Source organism: Citrus sinensis, chromosome 7 (assembly GCF_022201045.2).
Source record: "Citrus sinensis cultivar Valencia sweet orange chromosome 7, DVS_A1.0, whole genome shotgun sequence".
NCBI lineage: Eukaryota > Viridiplantae > Streptophyta > Magnoliopsida > Sapindales > Rutaceae > Citrus > Citrus sinensis.
Genome location: NC_068562.1, coordinates 17,801,802 through 17,815,239, shown reverse-complemented (window position 1 = coordinate 17,815,239; position 13,438 = coordinate 17,801,802).

Here is a 13,438-nt window from a genome sequence, read left to right as displayed (position 1 = left end):
ATGTAAAAATTCAAGATACTTGCAGAAATTTCCATCATTATTTGGAGACTCCTTAATAAACCCCTCAAATCATCATACCTTAGGAGATAAGAAGCGTGTTATATGGCCCATATGGGATAGCGCCATCGGTCACAGTCAACCTCCGCTACCATCACTCTATATCATAGGTGATTTCAAAACAAAGCAAATATTGACAATAAATGCGTAACACACTCACATATGAAAAAGATCTGTTATGCAACGGAAAATGATACTCTCCTGATATGATCTCTTTTAAGTTTTTCAAGAAATTCTGTCATGTGTCTTTTAGTGATAGTGTATGGGTAAGATTCAACTTCTTTTATTTTTTTATTTATTAATTACCAATCAACAATTGAATTATTTGCTCAAGATATGATTAAATCAGGAGAGAATCATGATCCTTATACAACACCTGTATTTCTTGGATGTAATTCCTTTATTTATTTATTTTTAAAAAAAAAGGTGAAAGAGTGGAAAAAGCTCAAACAATTTTATAACTTTTTATTTCTCATAGAATTTAAATTTGAATAAAATCAAATAACTTAAACATTACTCGATCTTGACACAAATTTGTTTTGAGTATAATGTTTAGGAAAATTTACTCTAATGATCCGTTATCCAGAGCAATAGAGCATTGGCAAATAAATTTTGGTCACTTGAGCTGCAGAGATTTTAAGCCAATCATGTTATCATAACTAATATATTGATTGGCATACTCAAAGCCACTGCATTTATTAGACGGTACCCATCCTTTGCAGACTTTGTCAATGATGTTAAATCTGTGATGCGACTTCAAATGAATTGGCCTGATCAATGCTATTACAATATTCCAAGCATGAGATAACAAAAAAAAAAATCCCAAATCTTAATTCAGATGCGGGACTTGACAATGATAGAAACAGATCTGTTCACATAATTAGGAAGAATTTTAAAACAAGTGGGGATTCGGCATCTAAACAGGTCCCACTTGTAAATTTCGAATGAAATTGGGATTTATATCGTGATCCCAATCATCGCAAGTAACAATGTATTTAACATCACTTTTTCTTTAATGTTATTAATTATAAGTCAATATCTAATAAAAGATTCATTACTTTATTAAAGTATAAGAGAAATAAGAGATAAACTAGAAGGTAAGAATTATACATATTTTAATACTATGTACTTTATCTTATAATATATTAGAGTGTGTGTTTTTATTATCTTTTAGAGAATCCCGTATTTTGATAAAATATGAGATTTCTCATTAGCGCATTACTCATTAATTATATATTAATTAATTAGCAATATATAATATTCTTTACTTTTTCAAATATATTACAATGTTCTTTTTAATGTCAATTGAGTTGTTAATTGAAACACAAAAATTTCAATATATGAAAATTTTAAAATTAAATCTTATTAAAGTATTTTTCTGGAAATTTAAATATTAATTGAGCGAGACATTCACGACATTTGGGACAATTGGATCAGCCAGGCTTTTGAACGGTGCGAAATTAGTCTTAATTTTTATTATGCCTATACAAAATGAGATGGAACTTAGATCAAGTTTGTATCCCATTTATATTGTGTTTACTAATTAAAAACGAAAATGGGAATGAGGGAATGGAATTCATTAACTTGTTTTCTCCCAAAATAAAGAGGAGAAATGGGAATGAAATTTGAGTGGGCACCACAAATTTGAAAATGTAAAATCGGAATACCATTTCCAAGGGGTGTTGAGAGTGAGGACAAGAAATGGAAAGTGAAAAGTGAATTGACATTTGTATCCTTGGTGAAAATCAAAAATTCCTTTTTACCCCATTTTTTAATAATAATAATAATGTTGTTGTTATTAACAATAATTATTTTCAATAATAATTATAATAATCCAATTATTATAATAAATAATGGTAATAATCAACTAAAACATTTTAATAACTTGCAATAATACATTATGATTCCAAGATAAAGTAAATATATCAATGACAATGTAGCTCATTTTAATTCCGATTTGGACAGATAAAGTAAATAATTTATTCTTATTCTCTATTTTGATTCTAAACCATTCAATTCAAGTCCATCCTGATTTCAGCCTATTCTGGTTACTTATTGGTAAATGCACCATTAAGTAAGTGGGATAGAAATAGGATTGTCAAATCCTATACCATCTCGGACCATTACTATCTGCAGCCAAGCATGCATGAGAACCTCCTTTTCCTTCTCACTCTCACTCCCTATTTCTTTTTTCCTATTTCGAAATAGATCATATAAAATTTCATTCCAACACAAGAAACAACGGTATAAAACTATTCGTTAATGCGATAAATAATTGGGTCAATTGATACAATCCTACTAAAGTACAAAAGAGAAACTCTTGTACACTTGAGAAATCAACAAAAATATTTTCACCTAGTGTACACATAATAAATTTGAGTTCTATTTTCAATTGCCTCAGCTCTTTTCATAGATTCCCACACATAAAACGGTATATAATTAATCGATGCAGGAATTAAGGAAAAAACTAATAATAGAGCTATAAACTTTTGGTATGATTAAATTAGTTGGATTAAATACCTATAGGCCATCATAATTTGCTTGTGATATTTTATCCAATTAATAAATTTATGCCATATCAATTTATATAAAATAATTAAAAAGATTAATGCTTGATCTAACTTGTTTTTCTCCTTCTCACTACGTTTAATTCATGTTCATTCATTCATGATGAGTCTATCCGGAGACCTTGACAATTCCTTCCTATTCCTTCTTCAGGTTCGATACTTTTTTTTTTTTAATTCTTTAAGTTTGGCATTAAAATTATTATAGAGAAAGATAGAGAAGAACAACTGTTAGTGATATCTTTTTCAAACTTGAAGAATGAATAGGAAGGAATTGTCAAGATCTTTTTTTTTTCCTGAAATTCTTCAAGTTTAGTATTAAAATTATTAGAGAGAAAGAGAGAGAGAGAGAGAGAGAGAAGAACAATTAATGGTAACATTTTTTTCAATCCTTTTCCATCCTTTTATTTTGTTTATAACAATCTTTTCTTTCCTTGGTATTGAATAAAGTGCCTTTTGTTTCGTCCCCATCTATTTTCCATCTCTTTCAAAGGTCAATTAGAAAAGCCAACTATATACCAATTGAAAAAGAGGAAGCTTAACCTTCCTCAATTAATGCTTCTTGAATGTTTATCACATATACACCACACTGAATGATGTAAAATAGAATGGATAATATTGTATTAGGATGATGTGAGATTGTAGTTATAAATTATAGTTTCCACAAAGATTTAAACGTGGCGATAGCTGAGGTGTACTTGTAAGGTAGTTGGGTACACATGTGTCACTAGAAGCTGATCTAGCATTTGAGTTTTAATCTAGTGGCACACGATGGCTAAATAATTGTTGCAGAAATCATTTAGGCTTTGTGACATAATTGGAATTGCTTATAGTGGTTAGATAACTAGCCATAACACATAACATTTAGATAATTGACCATAATGATTAGTTAACTACTATGATAGCTATTTAGGTGTTTACATCATTGAGGAAGCTATTGTAGCGTAGTTAAAGCTTGGTTCCATTGCTCATAGTAAATTGGACATTAAAAAGTTTGACGAAAAGAATGACTTCAATCTTTGAAAGGTGAAAATCGAAGCCTTATTAGACTTCTTGATGATGAGGATCTTAGAAAAAAGATAGGAAAGGCATGTAGTACCATCATTTAAGCCTTAGAGATATAGTTCTTAGGGAAGTTTAGGAGAAAAATATGCTTTAGATATCTGGGGCATGTTGAGGTTATTAATGTGAACATTAGGGATAAAGACAAAGCAATCGTATTTTTGAGTTTCTTGTTGGACTTCAATGAGTACTTAGTGGATATTTTACTGCACAGCAAACAACGTTTAACCATGGAAGGTGTTAAGGCTGCTCTTCACTCGAAAGAGATACAGAAGAAATTTAAGGCACTTCAAGTACCTTAGGTTTTAGAGATGGTCTGACAACAATTAAGGATAGGTTTGAGAGGAGGACTTAAAAAAGAATCACAACAGATCTACATCTAATAACAGGGGTAAAAACAATTTCTTTTGTAAAAAAGAAGGTTACTTTAACAGAGATTGCCTAACAAAGAAAGTTAAGGCAGCAAAACTTAAGGAGAATTAAGGTCGTGTTGTAGCAATTGCATCAGAGGATGCACAACCAAGATCAGCACATTCTGCTCGTATTAGATGTGAAAATAAATGGCAAGTGGATTATAGACTGAGGCTTTCTTTTTATATGAGTCGTAATTGTTGAAAATTTCAAAATTGGAATTCAAATACACATGCATGCATTCAACTTTGGAGAGGTAAATTTGAAGACAAATTCCTAAGGTATGTGCCTAATTTTTGTTGATAATCATTTGTTAGTGCATCCAAATTTTGTGAGATTTCCAAGAGAGTTTTTGGTAGAGAAATTCTTAGGTGTTAAGGGAATTTGGGTGTATTTGGTATTGGATTTTTTGAGAGTTTTTCCACTTTTGTAAATTCTCATTATTAGTAAACTTATCTTCCAGTCTTTGCCCGTGGACGTAGACATTACGCCGAGCCACGTAAATTATTGTGTCCTATTTTCTTTGTATTTGTTTGTCACATTTATATTTCTCCAGAAGTCGCAGTATTAGTAATTGCTCACCCCGCACTTCCACAACAATTGGTATTAGAGCAGAAGGTTCGTGTTTGGGGCATACGGCACTGTTCACATATACGGTAATGTTCATTGATACGGTGGAGACGGCCATTTATATTTGGAAGACAGTCTATTGTAAGTAGTGTGTAATTTTGCATGTTTAGGAAAGTTCTGTCAACAAGGCGATAAGAGCTTAAGGAGTTTGGGTTTTAAGTGGGACCGTTGTGACCCCTCCATTCTCCTGAGAACTTTCCTGGTGCATTTATTCACGCGAAATAAACATCATAGAGGCTGTTTTTCAAGTGTAAATAGTTGTTGAAGAAACTAATCATTTGAAATAAAAAGAATGGCAGAGGCATCGTCGTCGTCTTCATCAGCGAGGACTACTGTGACTAATGCAAAGTTTGAAGTGGAGAAATTCAATGGTACTAATAATTTTGGTATGTTGCAATGTGAGGTGTTGGATGTCTTATGTCAGCAAGAGTTGGGTGTTACTCTTGCAGAAAAGCCTAACATGATGGATGACAAGGAGTGGATAAAGATCAATAGACAGGCATGTGGTACTATTCGCCTAAGTTTGGTTAAAGATCATAAATACTTTGTCCTAACGACGAACCGTTTATTAATAAACGGTTAACCGGTAAATTCCAGATTGGAAGCATATGCTAATCTTGCACCGTTTAACAGAAACAGATAAGGCTATTTCGTTTTTGTAAGTCACTGGAAATAACCGGCGAACCGTTAACACCAAACGGCTAACCGATAAATTTCAAAATGTCATTCCTTGCTAATCTTTAACCGTTTAGTAAGAACGGATAGCTGGAGTTTGTTTTCCACGTCTCTAGAATTTAACTACGAAAGGGTAATGATAAACGGTCAACCGTTTATTTGATTTTAGCTCAATGATAACTTTGACCAGAACAAACGGTTAACCGTTAACGGTTAACGGTGATCCATTTACGGGCAGACAGTCAGTAACGGCTATTTTTCAGCTTCAACTATAAATAAGCTCATTCAAATTCAAACAAAAATTGATCATAACACTATCATTGAGCTTATAATCGAGAATACAACCTTCATAGAGCTTTAAACTCATTCTTGCTTCATTTATTCACATATTGAGCATTGATTTGTAATCTTAAGTATTGTTTGAGTGAAGAACAAAATTTATAATTTTTGTTTTGAGTGATTGTAAGTGTTGGGATATATTTAGGTTAAAAGATTAGAGATAATCTCTTGTTGTAAAGGTTTATTGACACTTTTGAAGTCAAGTGTAAGCATTTAAAGCCCTGGAGGCTTGCTTAGTGAAATCCTCAAGCCCGGAAAGCTTGGAGGCGTGGACGTAGGCGAGGTTGGCCAAACCACGTAAAATTCTCCGTGTTTGAATCTCTCTTCCCTTATCTTTTTATATTATGATTGATTTATTTGTTATTACTTTAAATTAGTTTTAGATTTGCATTGAGTTTTGTTCTAGAATTGAATAATTTTTAGAATCTCAATTCACCCCCCACTTGAGTTGTATAACTAGAATTTCAAGATTGGACAAAGAGTTTTGGGCTGAGGCAGTTGTATATGCGTGCCATCTGATCAACTGTTTGCCATCAACTGCAATTAAGGGCAGAATACCCATGAAAATGTGGACTGGTAAACCTGCTACTGATTATGATTCTTTATATGTTTTTGGTTCCACTGCTTATTATCATGTAAAGGAATCTAAGTTAGACCCAAGAGCAAAGAAAACATTGTTCATCGGTATAACTGGTGGAGTAAAAGGATACCGTCTCTAGTGTCCGGTTACAAAGAAGATTATTTTCAGCAGAGATGTAACTTTTGATGAATCGGCCATGTTGAAACAAAAAGATTCTCAAGAGGATGACAAGACCAGTAGCACTTTGCAGCAGGTGGAGTTTGAAAAAGTTAAAGCTGATTCAGTTGGTGTTGATGAGATGAATAGTGATTCTCCATCGACTGAAGATGATGAAAAGGTTTTGACCCAGGAACTTTCACAACAATAAGATTCAATTGCATATAGAAGGTCATACAGAGAGATTCGCAAACCTGCTCGCTTTGTTGGTATGGTAGCCTATACACTTCCAGTTGTAGATGATGATGTTCCTTCCACTTACAGAGAAGCAGTAAGTAACCTAGAAAGTATACAATGGAAGAGAGCAATGAACGAAGAAATGTAATCTCTTCACAAAAATGAAACTTGGGAGTTAGTTACATTGCTCAAGAAAAATAAGGCAATTGGGTGCAAATGGGTATATGCAAAAAAGGAAGGATTTCCTCGTAAAAATGAAATTCGATACAATGCTAGATTGGTAGTGAAGGGTTACGCTCAGAAGGAAGGAATTAACTACAATGAGGTATTTTCTCCAGTTGTGAAACACTCGTCTATTCGAATTTTGCTAGCCATGGTTGCGCAATTTGATCTTGAACTAGTTCAACTTGATGTAAAAACTGCATTTTTACACGGTGATTTGGAAGAAGAAATCAACATGACTCAGCCAGATTGATTCAAGGTTGCTACAAAAGAAAATTAAGTTTGCAAATTGACAAAGTCGCTTTATGAGTTGAAACAATCTCTGAGGCAGTGGTACAAGCGATTTGATCGATTTATTAAAGGACAAAGGTACACAAGAAATAAATTTGATCATTGTGTATATTTTCGCAAGCTACAAGAAGGATCTTTCATTTATTTGCTATTGTATGTCGATGATATGCTAATAGCATCGAAGAGCAAATATGAGATTGAGAAGTTGAAAACTCAACTCAATCAAGAATTTGAGATAAAATATCTAGGTGAAGTTAAGAAGATTCTTGGCATGGAGATATACAGAGATAGAGCTCGTGGCAAAGTAAACTTGTCTTAGAAGCAATATTTCAAGAAAATACTACAGTAGTTTGGCATGACTGAGCAGACAAAACATGTAAGTACCCCATTGGCTTCTCATTTCAAGCTGTCTACACAATTATCTCCTTTAACAGATGCGGAAAGAGAGTACATGTTACAAGTTCCGTATTCAAATGCAGTGGGTAGTTTGATGTATGCAATGGTGTATACAAGGCTTGACATTTCACATGCAATTGGTATAGTGAGCAGGTATATGCATAATCCTAGTAAAGGACATTGGCAAGCTGTGAAATGGATTCTACGGTGCATTCAGAAGTCTGTGGATGTTGGTTTACTATTTGAGAGAGGCAATACACTTGGTTAAGGTGTGATTAGGTACGTTTATTCTGATTATACTAGTGATTTGGACAAACGACGGTCAACCACCGAATATGTATTTACTTTTGTTAAAGGGCCAATAAGTTGGAAGTCTACACTATAGCCTATAGTTGCACTGTCAACCACAGAAGCTGAGTACATGGCAATTACAGAGGCTGTTAAAAAGGCTATTTGGTTACAAGACTTGCTTGAAAACTTGGGATTTGCACAGGAGCACATTAATGTGTATTGTGACAGTCAAAGTGTTATTCATTTAACAAAAAACCAAGTTTATCATGCGCATACAAAGCACATCGACGTACGATTTCATTTTGTGCGGGAAATTATTGATGAGGGGAAGATTCTTCTTCAGAAAATCAAGATTGCAGATAATCCCGCAGATATATTGACTAAGGTGGTGATGACGATCAAGTTTGAGCATTGTCTAAACTTGATCAATATCTTGCAAGTTTGAAAATAGTCAGAGAAGACAGAGATTTGAGGATAGTTTGTTGATAGTCGACTCAGATTTGGATAAAATCTTCGTCGAGGTGGAGAATTGTTGAAATTTTCAAATTTGGAATTCAAATACACATGCATGCATTCAACTTTAGAGAGGCAAATTTGAAGATAAATTTCTAGCATTAATTGACCAACTTGCATACACATTCAACATTAGAGAGGCAAATTTAAAGACAAATTCCTAAGGTAGGTGCCTAATTTTTGTTGACAATTATGTTGGGGTTGGTGCAATAGTGCACCCCATTTTTCATTTTTTTTTTCTTATAAATAGAAGGCAATTCCTCATTTGTTAGTGCATCCAAATTTTGTGAGATTTCCAAGAGATTTTTTGGTAGAGAAATTCTTAGGTGTTAAAGGAATTTGGGTGTATTGGGTATTGGGTTTTTTTAGAGTTTTTCCACTTTTGTAAATTCCCATTATTAGTAAAATTATCTTTCAGTCTTTGTCCATGGACGTAGGTATTACGCCGACCCATGTAAATTATTGTGTCCTATTTTCTTTGTATTCGTTTGTCACATTTATATTTCTCTAGAAGTCGCAGTATTAGTAATTGCTCACCCCGCGCTTCCGTAACAGTAATCGAAACTTGTTTTTAGATTATTGAGTAATTGATGGTGGCAAGGTGTTGATGGGAAACAACATGACTTGTATAGTTACTAATATATGAGACATTAGGATTTAAGGAACTAAAGCAAGTTTGGCATGTTCCAAATTTGAAGAGGAATCTTATCTCTTTATGTATGCTTGAGAATATAAGTTATAAATTTAAGGGTGAAAATGGATCTTTGACGGTGATTAAAGGTTCGTTATTTGTAATCAAAAAAGAGAGAAAGAATGGTATCTATGAGTTGAAGGGTGTCTCAGTGACTGATAGTGTATCTATGCATGCTAAGGTAACATCTAATAAGACCAGGCTTTGGCACTTAAGGTTTGGTCATATTAGTGAGAAGCTAAATAGGCATGGTGTTTTAGGTGATGACAAAATTGAGCAGCTAGAGTTTTGTGAACAATTCATATTGAGCAAAGTTATTAGCGTGAAATTTAATATTACGAAACATAGAATTAAATTTACCTGAATTACATCCACTCAACTCCAGTTAACTAAGATGGAGGTGCTGGTACTTTCTTTCATTAATTAGTGATTGCTCAAGAAAAATTTGGATTTATATGCTAAAGTCCAAAAATCAAGTATTCAATATTTCTAAGACTTGAAAAGCACTAACACATAAGTAAAATGGGAAGAACATTGAAAAGCTTAGGACCGACAATGAGTTATAGTTTTGCAACACAGAGTTTGATGTGTTTTGCTTAAAGCATGGGATCATTAGGCACAGAACAGTAGCCATGACACCTCAATAGTACGGGCTTGTTGAAAGGATGAATAAAATATTGTTGATTAAGAAACCCTTTAGTTGGATTAGATTGCTTGATACCAGAAGAGAAATGGTGTGGATATTTTATATATTGTACAGAGCTAAAGATCTTCAAGTGCCTCATGTATGCTCATATGAAGCAAGAAAAGTTGGAACCAAGAGCTTTAAAAGCAATCTTTATAGGCTATCCTCCTGAAAGAATCAAGGTCTAAAAGTTATCATGCGTTAACTTTAGGCCTCTAAAATGCATCATAAGTAGGAACGTCATACTGCATGAAATTGATATGATAAAAAGTGCAACTAATCATGATAAAAAGATTTATAAAGATGAAAAAGTAGAATTTGAAGTGGAGCTTACTGAAAAGAATGCTGAGAAAGTTAATCAAGGAGTAAGAGTACTTGAAAAGCACCTAAAAAATCAACAAAAACCCTCAGTCTTCAAACTGAACTCTTAGGTTATCAATTAGTAAGGGATAGATAGAGAAGGTCAGTAAGGTCACCTAAGACTGTTTATTGTAGATGAGGCAAACGAAGATGAACCTAAGACATATGAGGAAGTAATATTACGTAGTGATAAGAAATAGTCGAGCCATGCCATACAAGAGAAAATGGATTCACTAGATAAGAATCAGACTTGGTCACTTGTATAAAGACTTGTCGAGAAAAAGATAGTGGGAACAAGTGAATGTTCAAGGTATTTAGAAGTGAAGACAAAATATTCCTAGTAAAGAAATCTTTGTATGGGTGAAGCAGTCACAAGATAGTGGTACAAAAGGTTTGATATATTGCTCAAAATGGGTTCAACATAAGTAAGTTTAACAGTTGTGTAGATCTAAATATCATCTAGTAAGGTGGAGCTACCTATCTACTACTATATATAAACGATATGCTCATAGCATGCAAAAATATGAAAGAAATTAGAAAGCTAAAAATGTTGTTGAGTGGTAAATTTGAGATGTAGGATCTAAGGTCATGTTCGATTGGGGGTAGAGGCAGGAGAGGAGAGGATTTCCATTTCCACTTGGCTTTCCTTTGTTAGATTGGCAAAAAATCATCAGAAATCTAATTCCGTTCTATCTCCATTTTCCATTATTTGAGGAATTCACTTTCCTCTATCACAAGCAAGGAAGCCTGATTTCCATTCCAGCAAAAAGCTTGATTTCTCTATTTTACCCTTAATTAAATGTTGATTTCCAATTTTATCCTTCAAACAAATTTAAACGAAACAACCCTAACTTTCACTTTCTTCTTTAATTTTTGACTTAACAAAACCTCTTAAAATTGTTATTGATCCATTCTAAACTTCCAGCAGCTTTCACCAATGATGACTGGACATTTTAGCGATAAGGCTGCTCATGATGAGGGGAAAAAAAAGAAGACTTATTGAGTTTGCTAGAACATGTATCGAGGAATAAGGCAAAGGCCATGGGAAAATTGGTCACTGAAACTGGAGACCTTTACAAGGGCTTTCGCATTTGTCTCGGCACTTTCAACATTGTCGAAGAAGCCGCAGGAGCTTATGCTGAAGTCGCCGAGCGTATCTGCTGCAACAAGGCCAAGCTCAACTTTGCTCACCCGCTGCCGCCAATAACGCCACCTCCAGTTAAGAAACGTTGCATGCGATTCCCTGAGTTGAATCGGCTGAGCTTTGAAGATTGCTTTTTTTATTTTTTTATTTTTTTTGAAAGAGAAGATTACTTTTTTACTGATTTATGGATTTCATTGGGTTATGCATTTGAGTTTATAAACAATTGGTTTTCTGTTAAAGCACTTTTGATATTAAAAATATATAACTCAATTGAGAATGTAATATTAAGTTATTAACATAGTGGCTGCAAAGGATAAATTTGGTAGGTTAATTCCTCTATTAAGTTTATGTCCAACCGAACAAGGGAAACTGGGCTCCCCATCATTTTCTTCTCCTTTCCTTTCTCCTCTTCTCTTTTCTCTTCCTCTCATTCTAATATTTTCTTACAACCAAACCCGGCCTAAGGACTTAGGGTTGACAAAACAACGGGTCCGGGTCGGGATTGGCCATGCCCGGGATTGGCCCAAATTGATACAACAATTGATCGGACCGGGGATTATGCTTCGTTTTCCCACATACGGTCCAGGCCATGCCCGACACCTTCCGGTCTTGGGTTTTTTATCTAGGTTTTCTCTACCCAGGTTAGAGCTGAATTAGAAAAGAGTTAGGGGGCACAAACAAAAAACAGTAACAGTGGTGTCGTGGAATAAAACCCGATTGAATTTTGATCAAGAAAATGAAATAATTCAAAATTCGCAACTGACCAGTGACAATATGGTTCTCGAAAACTGACATTTTAATACACTAGTTAAAGTAAAAATTAGGAATCCTTACTTAATCAAATATATGCATCTATAATTATTCGGTTTTCTAATAAAATGCAACTCAGACATCAAAGGCACCAACAATTGTAGAAATTTTCAGAAAATATCCAAATTTCCAACACATATTACTTGCATTCTCAAACTTGAAGTTACTCAACCTCACACTAGATCATAATTTCAAGCAATAACATACCTCCCCCAGGAAATCTAACTTAAACAAACCAACAAGCATTCGGAAAAAAAATATGAAATGACAAAAAGAACATTACTAATGCCAATGGCTGCTGCTGCAACAGCGATGTTGTCCATGCTGGAGATCCGCTCTAGCTCAAAATAATTTTTGAACACTGTCATTTTTTTCTTGATCAAAGTATTTTTTGAAATGAATTTATTTCTCTTTTTTACGGAGGCTGATTCGCGAGAGATTACAGGAGTGGGCTCGTGGTGACATGATGCGGCTAGAGTTTTGTGGAGGCACGGTGCAACAGTGGGTGGTGGCTGCTGGTTAGTTTAACGAGAGTTGGAGAGGAGCTACAGTTGCGAGGCTTGTTAATGAGAGGGAGAGTATTAGGGATTTAGGGCTTCATTAATTCATTATTTATTTTTTATTTTTTATTTTTTATTTTACTTATTAAAAAATTAGGCACGAATCCAAGTTCTGGATTTTTAGTGCCATGCCCGAACTTGTGCCCAAAATTCATTACTCATAATCGTTTTATTAAAATCCGGACCAAATTGACCAAGTTCGGGTCGGATTCGGTCCGGGCGGATTTTATTACCACCCACTAGAAGGGCTACTAAGAAAATCCTTGGAATGTAAGTTATGAAGAACAAAATTAGACGGGTACCTCTTTTTAACTCAACAATGTTACATAGACAAATTTCTTGAGAGGTTTGGCATGGAAAAGTCAAAACAATGGAAACATTCCTGACTGTGCACTTCAAGTTCACAGAAGACAATCACCTAAGGAAGCTGCTGGAAAGGAATCCACGGTTGAAATTGAAATGCAAGTTATGCAACCCAAAAAGGGGGTGAATTGAGATTTTAAAAATTATGCAATACAATTCGCACAACAATTTAATCTATTGTCTTAGTCAATATAAAAAATAATAAATTCAATCAAGTACAATATTAAAAGAGTAAGGAAAGAGAAAACAAACACAATGATTTTTACGTGGTTCGGCTATCACCGCCTACGTCCACGCCTCGAAGCTCACCCGGCTTGAGAATTTCACTATCCAAGCCTCCCAAGACTTCAAATGTTTACAATTGACTTCTAAGGTGTCAATATACCTTTACAACAAGAGAT